This window comes from Lactuca saligna, chromosome 8 (assembly GCF_052625555.1).
Source record: "Lactuca saligna cultivar CGN05327 chromosome 8, ASM5262555v1, whole genome shotgun sequence".
Lineage (NCBI taxonomy): Eukaryota > Viridiplantae > Streptophyta > Magnoliopsida > Asterales > Asteraceae > Lactuca > Lactuca saligna.
In genome coordinates, this window is record NC_136424.1 from 114,402,974 (window position 1) to 114,414,580 (window position 11,607).

Genomic DNA, 11,607 nt, shown 5'->3' on the forward strand with positions numbered 1-11,607 from the left:
TGGTGGAGAATAGGATTCTTATATAGTGTTGACACATCTAGGGTTACACCATGTAAACCCTAATGTGTCATGACTCTTCATTTCCATGACCCATGGGTTTGTAACACCCATGGAGCATCTATGGAGCATCCTATGGGTGGAGCTCAACTTGATAATCCATGGAGCCTCTTAGCCCACTATACAAGATATGGATGATTTACATAACCAACCCATATATTTAATTAGTTATCTTTTGATCACATAATTAATTCTAAAGTAATTCTTGATCAAACTAATTAAATAATATTATTAATATATTAGAACTTATAATATATTAATAATCTCTAAGTGTTATTTCTCTCATTTAGTCTATCCAATTGCATGGTGCCATGCAACCCAAATGGACCATGCCGGGTCGGGTCAAGTACATACCAGAAATAGTTATGGACTTAGACACCTTATCCAATAGAAGTGGGATGTGGCATGGTACGTCGAGCAGTGCCTGACCTGCAGGAAGGTCAAGGCCGAACATCATAGACCACATGGCAAGATGCAGCCGTTGGACATCCCGTTGTGGAAATGGGAAGATATCACAATGGATTTTATCACGGAGCTTCCCAGGACCGCGCGGGGAGTCGATTCTATTTGGGTCATCGTGGATCGATTAACCAAGAGTGCTCACTTTATCCTGATTCAGGAGAGCATATCGGCCGAGAAATTGGCCAACATCTATATCAGGGAGACCGTGGTGTGGCACGGGGTGCCAGTATCGGTTATCTCGGACAGGGATGTGCGTTTTACTTCCAGGTTTTGGAAGAGATTTCATGACAAGATGGGCACTCGTTTACATTTTAGCACCGCCTTTCACCCGCAGACGGATGGTCAGAGCGAGCGGACCATACAGACTTTAGAGGATATGTTGCGAGCATGCGTGTTGGATTTCGGTGGTAGCTCGGATACCTATCTTCCCTTGGCCGAGTTCTCATACAACAACAGCTACCACGCGAGTATTGACCGTCCCCCATTTGAGATGTTGTACGGTCGGAGGTGCAGGACCCCGATATGCTGGGGTGAAGTTGGCCAGAGACTCATGGAGAGCACCAAAGTGGTGCTCAAGACGACCGAGAGGATCCAGCAGGTACGGAGCAGGCTTCAAACTGCTCAGAGTCGACAGAAAAGTTACGCCGACAAGCATCGATCCGACTTGGAGTTCCAAGTCTGGGACATGGTTATCCTGAAGGTTTCACCTTGGAAAGGCGTCATTCGATTCAGGAAGTGGGGAAAGTTGGGCCCGAGATTCATCGAATCATTCAGGGTTGTAGCCCAGGTGGGCAAGGTGGCGTATAGGCTGGATCTGCCAGTCGAGCTCAGCCAGGTCCACAACACCTTCCATGTCTCTCAGCTGCGGAAGTGCCTAGTGTACGATTCAGCAATAGTGACGTTAGAGGATATACAGGTTGATGACAGTCTGAATTACATTGAGTGCCCAGTCACGATCCTTGACCGGAAGTCAAAGGATTTGAGGAACAAGAGGGTGGAGCTAGTGAAGGTGCAATGGCAGCACCGCAAGCGTTCAGAATGGACTTGGGAGCTGGTGGAAGAGATAATGGAGCATTACCCTGAACTGTTTCAGGATCAAGCAACAGACTTCGAGGACGAAGTCTAAAATAAGTGGGCGAGATTTGTAGCACCTGGTTCCTGGTATGTAAATCTTATTTGAGTATTTTCCATTTTTAGCCTTAGACTCGGCGAGTCATAGGACCGACTCGCCGAGTAGAGACGGGACCCGGGACACGTTTAACTTGGCGACTCGGCGAGTCCATATCCTGGACTCGGCGAGTCACCATTGTTGGATGAAATGCTAAGTTTCAGGGGTTTGCACCCTATTTAAGCCCTCATTTCCGCCCCAAGCCAGCCCCCTTCACCCTCAAAAGCTCTCCTTACGTTCTAGCTCTTGTTCTTGTGAGTTTGAGGCATTTTAGTGTGTGTTCTTGAAGATTTTGAGAAGGAAGTGGAGTAGATCAAGAGGAAGGGAAGAAAGCCAAGCATCTTAGTGTTCTCTCAGTGATTTCTTTGAGGTAAAACTCGTTTTCCCCTTGTTTCTATGCTTGTTACTCCGTTAAAGTCTTTCTTGAGCCCTTCCCCAAGCTTGTATGTGCATTATAATTCGTAATAAGCTGATTTGCCTCTAGATCTAGGCATGGTTGAGCCCCAGGAGCTCAGATCTACTGCCTTTATGGACCCATGTTGCATGAAGACCTTAGATCTACTCTTTTGGTGCATTTTGAACCCTAAAACCCTCATGGATGAATATTTACACATAAAGTTGGAAACTTTATGTGTTATTCATGCTCTAGGAACCCAGATCTATGAATGGCATGGATTGGATTCGAGCAAAATCGCGTACATGGCTCTTGCATGAAGCGGACTCGGCGAGTCGCTCATCTGACTCGGCGAGTCTAGTCGCGAGTCTCCGAGTTGTCCCTTTTTCGTTGTGCCGAGTTGTGTAGCTAGTCCAGGGTGGACTCGGTAAGTTGGAAGCCAAAACTCACCCATAAGGGAACTCGATGAGTCGGTGCCCAGACTCGGCGAGTTCAAGGCAATCTTCTGAGAATCAAGGGCAGACTCGATGAGTTGTTCATACAACTCGGCGAGTCATAGCATAATTATTCATCGGATGAAGATGAACTCGACGAGTTGTTCATACAACTCAGCGAGTAGGATGAAGGACTTGACATCAGTTTAGAAGGAGAACTCATCGAGTCAACGCCCAACTCGACGAGTAGAGACGGGTTGCAGAACAATTGTTTGGACAAGGATTCGGCGAGTCGGTTCGACTGAAAGTTGACTCTGGCTTTGACTTTTAACTTGATCAAGGGTAAAATGGTCAATTTACCCGAGGGTCAGTTAGCGGTGTTTGATTGAGTGTTTTGTGGGAATTATAGCCGGAGGATTTCCGGAGTAGCAGCAGCAGCAGACAGTCAGTTCCCACACAAACCAGCATCTACTTCGAGGTGAGTTTTCCTTCCAGTAGGAACGGGTCTACGGCACCAAGGCCGACCCGTGTAGACGAGATGTTAGCACTAGAGTGTGGGCCGAGCCCGTATCTCTTGGGTTAGTTGATTATGATATGTGTGTTAGTATGATAGGGTTGTTTATACTTGTTGTCTGTGTGATACCTGTATATTATGGGTTAGCGGTTGAGTGTGGGCAAGGCCCGTATCTCTCCGAGGGTGGAGTGTGGGCTAGGCCCGTATCTCCCAGGTAGTAGAGTGTGGGTGAGGCCCGTATCTCCCGGCTAGCGAAGTGTGGGCAGGGCACGTATCTTCATGAGTGAGGGCGAGGCCCGTAACTCCTAGTTGAATATTGTATGTTATATGCTTGCATGGTATGAGGTATTATGGGGGAGCTCACTAAGCTTCGTGCTTACGGTTTTCAGTTTTGGTTTCAGGTACCCCTGCAGCTAAGGGAAAAGAGTCGGCGCGGTAGCAGCACATCACACATACGCTTTTGTTTTTCCGCACTATGGATTTTCTGGGATGCTCTGAATTCTTATTATGATGTCACCGGTTTTCAGACATGGATTATTATCATGAATGTTTTGTAATGATGTTTTATGTTTTAACCTAAATTAAAAATGAAATTTTTAACCGGTAATTTTGGGGCGTTACAATGTTATTAGATCATAGAATTCCATGTGATTTCATACACAAGAACAATTTACGAATTGAGAACATGGAAGTGAATCTTTTCTGCATTTCACACTAAAAAAACAAACTACATTTTGCCTTTCTTGTTCACTCTACCGGATTAGGGTAAACGTAAACAATATCATAAAACAAGTAATGCCTACATAATAGGAGAGTTAGTGTAACGTGCCTCCTTGAACTTGAAAATTAGATAGCATGAGAAAGATGGATCCTTTCCTTTCTGAGAACCTACACAACAATCATAACATTGTTTAGCTTGTGCTTTGTTGTATTACTCTTATAAAACTAATGTATATATTTTCTTATTTTCTCTTTGATTGTAGTGCTCTTTTGGGATCTGTTTTCTTACCTTTCAACCTATTCATAAATTTCGATAAAATAATAATGGTAACGTTCCCTCTTTTTTCTTTTCATAGATATAAAGATCTTGTTCTAATGATTTTTCGTTGATTTTATATTAAATTTACAAGTTAGTAACTTTAAGCTGTCACATTCAGGACCACTCAACACTATTGGAATAAATTGTACCAATCTACTAAGAATTACATCAAACCTTTTAAATGTGGGAAACTATACATCCATATATAACTATAGGATTTGGAATTTTGGCATTTGGAGTTCTGATGAATTTATTATGATTTTTTGAAGACAATGCATGAAATCTATGACAGCATGGACCAAACTGAGAAGATTGTCAAATTTACCCCTCAAGGATTTGGAATTTCGAAATGTGATTCAAATTTTGAAGAAACTAGACACAATAATATTTCCAGAAAAATAAGTCTCATGGTTTTTAGGTGTTCCTATTGACTTGCACGAATTTTAGAAGTTGGAGGATAGATTTGGGAAAATTGATCATAATAGCTTTTAAATCACTTTTGGTGTTCTATTAAGTACTTAATGGTTAAGCATTAATTTTATCACTTTTAACATGATTGTTGGTTTATTATTATTATATTGAGATGTGAAATTTAATTTAGCATAAGGGCCTTAATACTTAGCTTGATAAGGGTTCAAAGTTCAGGATTTTCACAGAAAAGACTAGTTTTACACTTATTAGATTCTTTGGGACAATATGACAAACACCTTGTGTGCATGAAATCCTACAATGATAATCAACTCTCTAATAGAATCCAATCCATCCCCTAGAACTTACTATTTTCAATAAAAACAATAGAACTTACTGTTTTCAATAAAAACAATCTAACTGTACACATAATTCCTCACAAAAGCAAGAAAATAAACAACCAAGTTCATAATCCATCAACAACAGGAAAAGATACCAGAATTTTCAAATAAAACGTCTTCTTATGTGAAATCAAGTATTAGACACTCAATTAGTCATTCATTATAAGCTTAATTTCATGAATTTCATGATAAATCGAGTCAATTTAGGTTAAAAACACAGATGTAAAGACTTTAAAAAAATTCTACATGGAAGCTCTCATAGAACGTGTTTGTAGACATTAACTTCACAGTAGATTGAGACTTGTAGAAGAGATAGTTAAATATGAGCTTCGTTGATGGTGATGGTGAAATCAAATAAAAAATCCAACTTGAAAATCAAACCAAATCCAGCATTAAAATCATAACAGAATCCAATGTCATTCATCCATAGCATCAGAGAACTTATGTTGGGTCATAATTGTTGGTTTATACTTTGCTTTTCTAGGAAAATATATTTTTTCTATAATATAATATGTAATATTGTGGCTGTGTACAGCTGCACATGTGTGTACGGCCGCACACGCGTGTGCAGCTGTACACTCGTGTGCTGCTGGTGGCCCATATCTCATATATATAGGGTGAGGAGTACATGTGATTGTACGGTTAGGAGAGAAGGCTAGTATAGAGAGAGAAAGTTAGAGAGACACTACTAGAAAAACAGCCTTTTACGACGCTCATTGCGCGTCGTAAAAGGCTCAGACAACGCGCAAATGCGCGTCAAGGAAGGCCCTGTCATAAAGAGAGACGACGCGCTTTTGCGCGTCGTCTATAAACGACGTGCATTTACGACGCTTATTTACGACGTGCAATTACGACGCGCGTAGACGACACGCAATGCGTATCAAGGAAGGCCCTGTCATAAAGGAAGACGACACACATTCGCGTGTCGTAACCTTACGACGTGCGTGTTAATGACACGCAATGCGTATCAAGAAAGCCCCTGTCAAGAAAGGCCATGTCATAAATGAAGATGACTCACATTTTTGCGTATCATAATTTTAAATGTTTAAAAAAAATATTATTTATAGATTTACTAATTTTCAAATTAAATAATACATAAAAATCTCATAATATAAAATAAAATACCATAAATAACAAAGATAATTCATTTCACTAATATGTAAAATACAAATAATTATTCCAATAGTGAGTAAATGTTATAAAAAAATGAACTCATTTATATACAATTGCATCATCTAGCTTACTATGTGCCAACAACTCTCTGTGTGTTTACTTTTGCTTGAGTCTCGTTTCCTCCAAAGCTTTTAGCCATGCCAAAATATGATATCTTGAGTCTCGTTTCAAGAACCAACATCACCTTCAATCACCCAATTAAACTCTAATGTTGGTAGACTGAGAGTTCCAGAATCAAGTTTACATCCATCACCTTCAGTCACCCAATATTCAAGGGCAAAGTTGGAATTATACCTGTGATTTTGTAGTGGATGGGTCTACCAAGAGCAAAACACTAATATCACCCATCAATCTTACACCATCAGGTAAGGTCTGTAGAAATAGAGGAAATGAGCTCCTAAATAATCAAGTAAAGACAACAATATTCAAGGGCAAAGTTGGAATTATACCTTCCTTCATCCTCCAAACAGGAGACAAGCCACAACTTTTTTAACATCCTCATGGCCAAATATGGAAGGGGCAATCTTGTATTCAAAATGTATTCAAAACAGAAAAAAGATTGCAGATTTAGCTATAAGCCCTGTAACATTTCCAACCCAAGAAAGATCCGAAAAATCTCTTTTGACCTCATTCCCATCGGTGAACCCTGCTACGTCAGCAAATGGTAAGCTCACAGCCACATCCCCATAACAGTAGCATCAAGTTGGTATTATTGGAATAACTGAAAAAAATAGAAGTTTCCAGATAACATTGTCAAGGCATACAACATATTTAATTTCAAGAATCATGTAACTAAGAACAGACCTGATAACTGTGAAGAGTGAAAAGGAGCCATTATAGGGCTTAATAGATTCTCATCTTGTCCAGTTGGGCTAACAGTCGCCACATCATCTTCACATACATCAAAATATCCCCTGAATTCATGTTATCAAACATGTTATTGAATCGCACATGATATAATAAAAACGATGTGAACAGACATGTGTGTGAGTAGTTGAAGATCTTAAAAACTAGAAAGGGTATGAAAATTTAGCAGCACAGACATGTGTGTGAGTAGTTGAAGATCTTAAAAACTAAATATAAAACCATTTCATAAAATAATTATGTTAATAAAAGTTTTTGATATTTAACCTTTTTATACAAAGTTGGAAGATCCGACTCCCCAAATGGAAAATAATTATATGTTTACTTTTGTGGGAGTACATTGAGTCCAAAATCTGAAACTTTTAGCCTTTCTTTGGAATCAAGAAGGTGATTTTCAGGCTATATGTATATTACAAGAGCACCGTTAGTAGAAAATAAAGCATTTAATATATAAATCATTACACCTTAAATGATTGCAGTTTGAGCAAACTAAAGTAATTTTAGTAGCCCAATGATAGCGGTTTGAGCAAACTAAAGTAATTCTTCCCTCCTTACCTGAAACAAGTTGTGGGGCATACAAAATCAACCCTTTAGATTCTCTGGCATCAGGTTAGTTTCTTGCACACTCACCAAGCACATGATCCATCATCAGGGGCACAAATTACTATCCAATTTGTTCCAAGTCCAGTGGCAACACTTGTATTTGTCTGCAGAAAATAAAGATTGTATTAATAAAAATGAAAAAGAGTCGATTAAATATTATATTCAGTAGTATAAGAACGAACCTTCAATAAGTTAAGCACAATCCTAATGACATCTTGATCTTTCAATAAATCCATATTTTCGTGTGCATATCCTATAATTTCCACCCATTGCTGCATAAATCAAACTTATCATAAGACAATATATTAAGAAATCCAAATTAAGAATTATCCTTCGAAGTATGTTGCTATATCTTTCATATACCTTCCGGTGTAAAGATATACAAGCAAATTATCAAAAAATGCAGCTTTATAAAATCCTTCAACACGTTGTGCTATAAACCATAATCTACGAGCTAGTGACCTCTGCCCACATAAAAAACAATATCAAAAAGGAGATAGATAGAGAGAGAGAGAGAGAGAGAGAGAGAAAAACAAACTTGATGTTAATTCTTTAATTTCATCATCAAAAAAATTAAGTTTTTTTAATTAAAATATGTTGATATTGAATGTTAGATACCTGTTCAGAATCACCCCACTGGCGGAAAGCAGAAAAGGATTGCAAACGAGTTCAAATATACTGGCCACCAACTGTAGCAACACAGTACCATATTTTCTGATAAAGTGTGAGCCCAGGTCCCTCTAACCCTGTTCTAACTAGAAGAATGATGATGGAAACCATAAGATAAAGCTTCATTTCATGTTTCATGTTGTGTAATTGATTTAAAAAGCTTACGTTTTGCTCTTGTTTCCGTGGTGAGTTCATCTCCGTATCGTAGATTCATGAGAGCATATCCTAGAGTAGGTTTATGAACCCAAATTGAGAACCTCCAGATAAGAAACTCAAGGAAAGCATCAAGTTCTGCTTCGTATTGAAATAATAATCCTGGCTAATCACAAAAAGGAAAGAAGAGGAACACAATTAATCTCCAATGAACACGACCGATTAGTGTAAAAAAGCATCTAATTGTGCTTAATTAGATGAAGTTGACCAGTAGAAAGAAAGAAATACTTGAGGAACTCATGCTTATAGCACCTGAAATAATAGACACATTCATCAAAAAAAAATCTTCATATTCTCATATGAAATTAAATAGAAAAACTTATATAGCCTTTACCTTGCATAACGTATGAATAGATTCATCAAAATTACCATAGATTAGTTTCTTCATAGGATTGATACATTTGGGCAATTCCATCAAGGTCAAATGTCCAAGAATAGGCAGACGAAGACGAATCAAAAGGGTTTGTCTTCCGAAGATTGGTAACCACCCACTACAATCAGAAAGAAAAATAGTAAATGAAAATGAAAATACATTTATTATTTGTCTTATAAAAAAAAGATTTACCTGAGCCACATCATTCAAAAACCCCTCACGCACAAGACCACTGATGACCTCCATTTTTGATGTGACCTTCCTTGAAAAAAGATAATAGAAAAATTAAGTTTGTAAAAGTTTAACAAGAATCCTGTATATGAGATACATCAAGATTGCATATGAAAGTGAATATGTGAGATCATGGGACAATATACAGTTAGATATTTATAAAATAACCAAAAAAAAAGTCGTTACTCTTTATGCAACACAAAACACACCTAGTTAGGAAATGCTCTTAGAGAAATGATCAATTCAGCAGGATGATCATCTCCGTCTCTACCTGCACGTACCTTTCCAGGTGTAGCATCTAAAACCCAAACCTTAAAAAATAATAACAACATCTTATAATATTATTTATCCAGACACCACTTAATGACAAGAAACAAAACAGGGCCTTACTCTTACAGGCCTTGCAAGTGGCTTTGCAGCTTGTTCGACCATGCTTAGTGCAACTGGATCATAATAATAAGTATGAAAACCAAGGAAAGAGAGCACTAGTATAGTTTTAACTTCCATTTTGCCCCACCAGCTTTACCAACCTGATAATTATACACAAGTGAAATCCAAATCAAAATCTAAAAACACAAACTCAACTCAATCTAGATACAGAATACTTGAAACAAAGCTTAAGAAGTTTCGATGACAAAAGGCAAAAAGGAAGATCACTTACAGCGGCAACAGATTTGTTGTCAGGGTGATCTTCTTTGAACTGCTTTCTAAAGTCCTCCCTTTATAACATTAACAAGAGGAAAAATATTTAAACTTTGGAAATGGAAGTAAAACATGAAGGTAGTGATAAATGAAGAACAGCTACTAACATGAACACAAAGAAGGTGCTAGCGGGTCTCTTGGGTTTATTGGGATCCTTAGCTGCTTTCCCCTTGGCTGCAGTCTTCTTTACAGCCAACCTAAAATTACAACAAACAATTGTTAAAAAGTACCGAAATCATGATCCTGAGGAAGAAAAAAAACCTAATTTCATTGAAGATGAAAAAAATACAACATTAAACCCTAGCAGATGGTATGTTTTAAACATAGTTAGATTAAATCGTACTTGGTATCGGCTTTCCTCGTAGCACCGCTTGATTTTCCTCCTTTCATCGTTTGATCCTGAATGAAACAACCGAAACAACAAACTAGGTCAAAAATCGAAGCGAAAATGGTTGTAAATGAAAAAAATTAGAGTCGACATCGAGGAAAAAGAGGAAGAAAACATACCTAGTTAGCAAAAAATCTAGGGTTAGGGTTTGATTCGTTTGCGTTTGGGGGATACTGGGGTAAGGAAATCGACTTATAAATGGCTACGATACATCGGCAATAGAACTATTTGGGCGGGAAGATTTTCATTCCAAGAGGGCTTGATTATGTTCATGATTTTGGGCCCATTTTGGATAAATCAATGGGGCTTCATTGGTGGCGGTGGTGAACCGGAGAGAAGACGAGGGGCGGTGGGTGCCTAGGTTGTTGTTGAATAGTAGGGGTAGAGAGAAAGATAGATAGATAGATAGATAGATAGATAGATAGATAGATAGATAGATAGATAGAGACTTATAGTTGGTCGTGTATTACCTACATCAAATTGAAATTAAGGGAATGTTGATAGGGCGGAGGTGGTGAATGAGATGTTTGGTGATACTGATAAGAAGGAGATCGAGTAGAGATCCGATGAACGAGATGTTTGATGATTGAAGATGAAGATGAAGGACCTAGGGCTTTTTCTTGCTAAGTAGAAGAGGCGGGGGGGATTAATTTTGGGATTCAATAGGCGGGGGTAATTTTCGTCGATTTCATTTCCCGCCTAAAACGCGTGTTTCACTTAAAATTATAAAGCGACACATTCACATGACGCACATTTTATGGAAGGTGCCCTCTGCATTTCTTTTTTTTTTCTTTTCTGACACTAATTTTAGGGCGCGCAAAAATGCGTGCTCTCTATCCTTCAAATTTTGCAAAACTAACATTATCTTTTAGGGCACTTACAAATGCGCGTCGTCTATCAGCGAGTGTCATTGTTTGCGCGTCATTAAAGGGCTATTTTCTTGTAGTGAGAAGAACTGTGTATGTGAGAGAATCTATTGTAAGGAGCATAATTCACATCAATACATCATTAGATTCATCATCTTCTTCTTCTCCTTCTCTTTTATATTGATCTGACATCATCCAATTGATTAGGATTCCGCACCATCAATTGGATCTGATTGATACACAAGCAATTTTGGGGACTTACAATTGGTATCAGAGCTTGGTTGTATCAATCAATTTTTTCAGATCTGGAGCTTATTTGATCTTATTTTGAAAAGAGAATAGCGTTTTTGGATAGATCTCGCAAAAATAAGGGGGGTTACTTCTTTGGATTTTTCATAAAAACGAGTTTTTAATCAAGTTTTAGAGCAAAAAAGGGTGAAAAACGTCGTTTTTTTCGCGAATCTGTTGAAGGTGTGCGGCCCGGTTGAAGGTGTGCTACTGGTTGAAGGAGTGCGGCTCGGTGTGTGCTGCTCAGAGTATACGGCTTGGTGTGTGCACCTAAGCAGTGTGCGGCTCGGTGTGCGGCTAGGGTCTCGGTGTGCGGCTCAGTGTGTGCGAAGCAACCTCGCACAGCAGCCCTTTCATAAT

At 38.7% G+C, this 11,607-nt stretch overlaps 1 long non-coding RNA gene across 1 annotated transcript; it reads right to left on the minus strand.

Moving 5' to 3' along the window:
- Positions 1-9,829: 9,829 nt before the first annotated feature.
- On the minus strand, positions 9,830-10,296 carry LOC145008696 (uncharacterized). Its single transcript, XR_013663600.1, has 3 exons — positions 10,213-10,296; positions 10,049-10,104; positions 9,830-9,902 (listed from the first exon to the last, which is right to left on the minus strand). It is a non-coding gene; the product is annotated as an uncharacterized LOC145008696 (long non-coding RNA).
- Between the last annotated feature and the right edge of the window lie 1,311 nt (positions 10,297-11,607).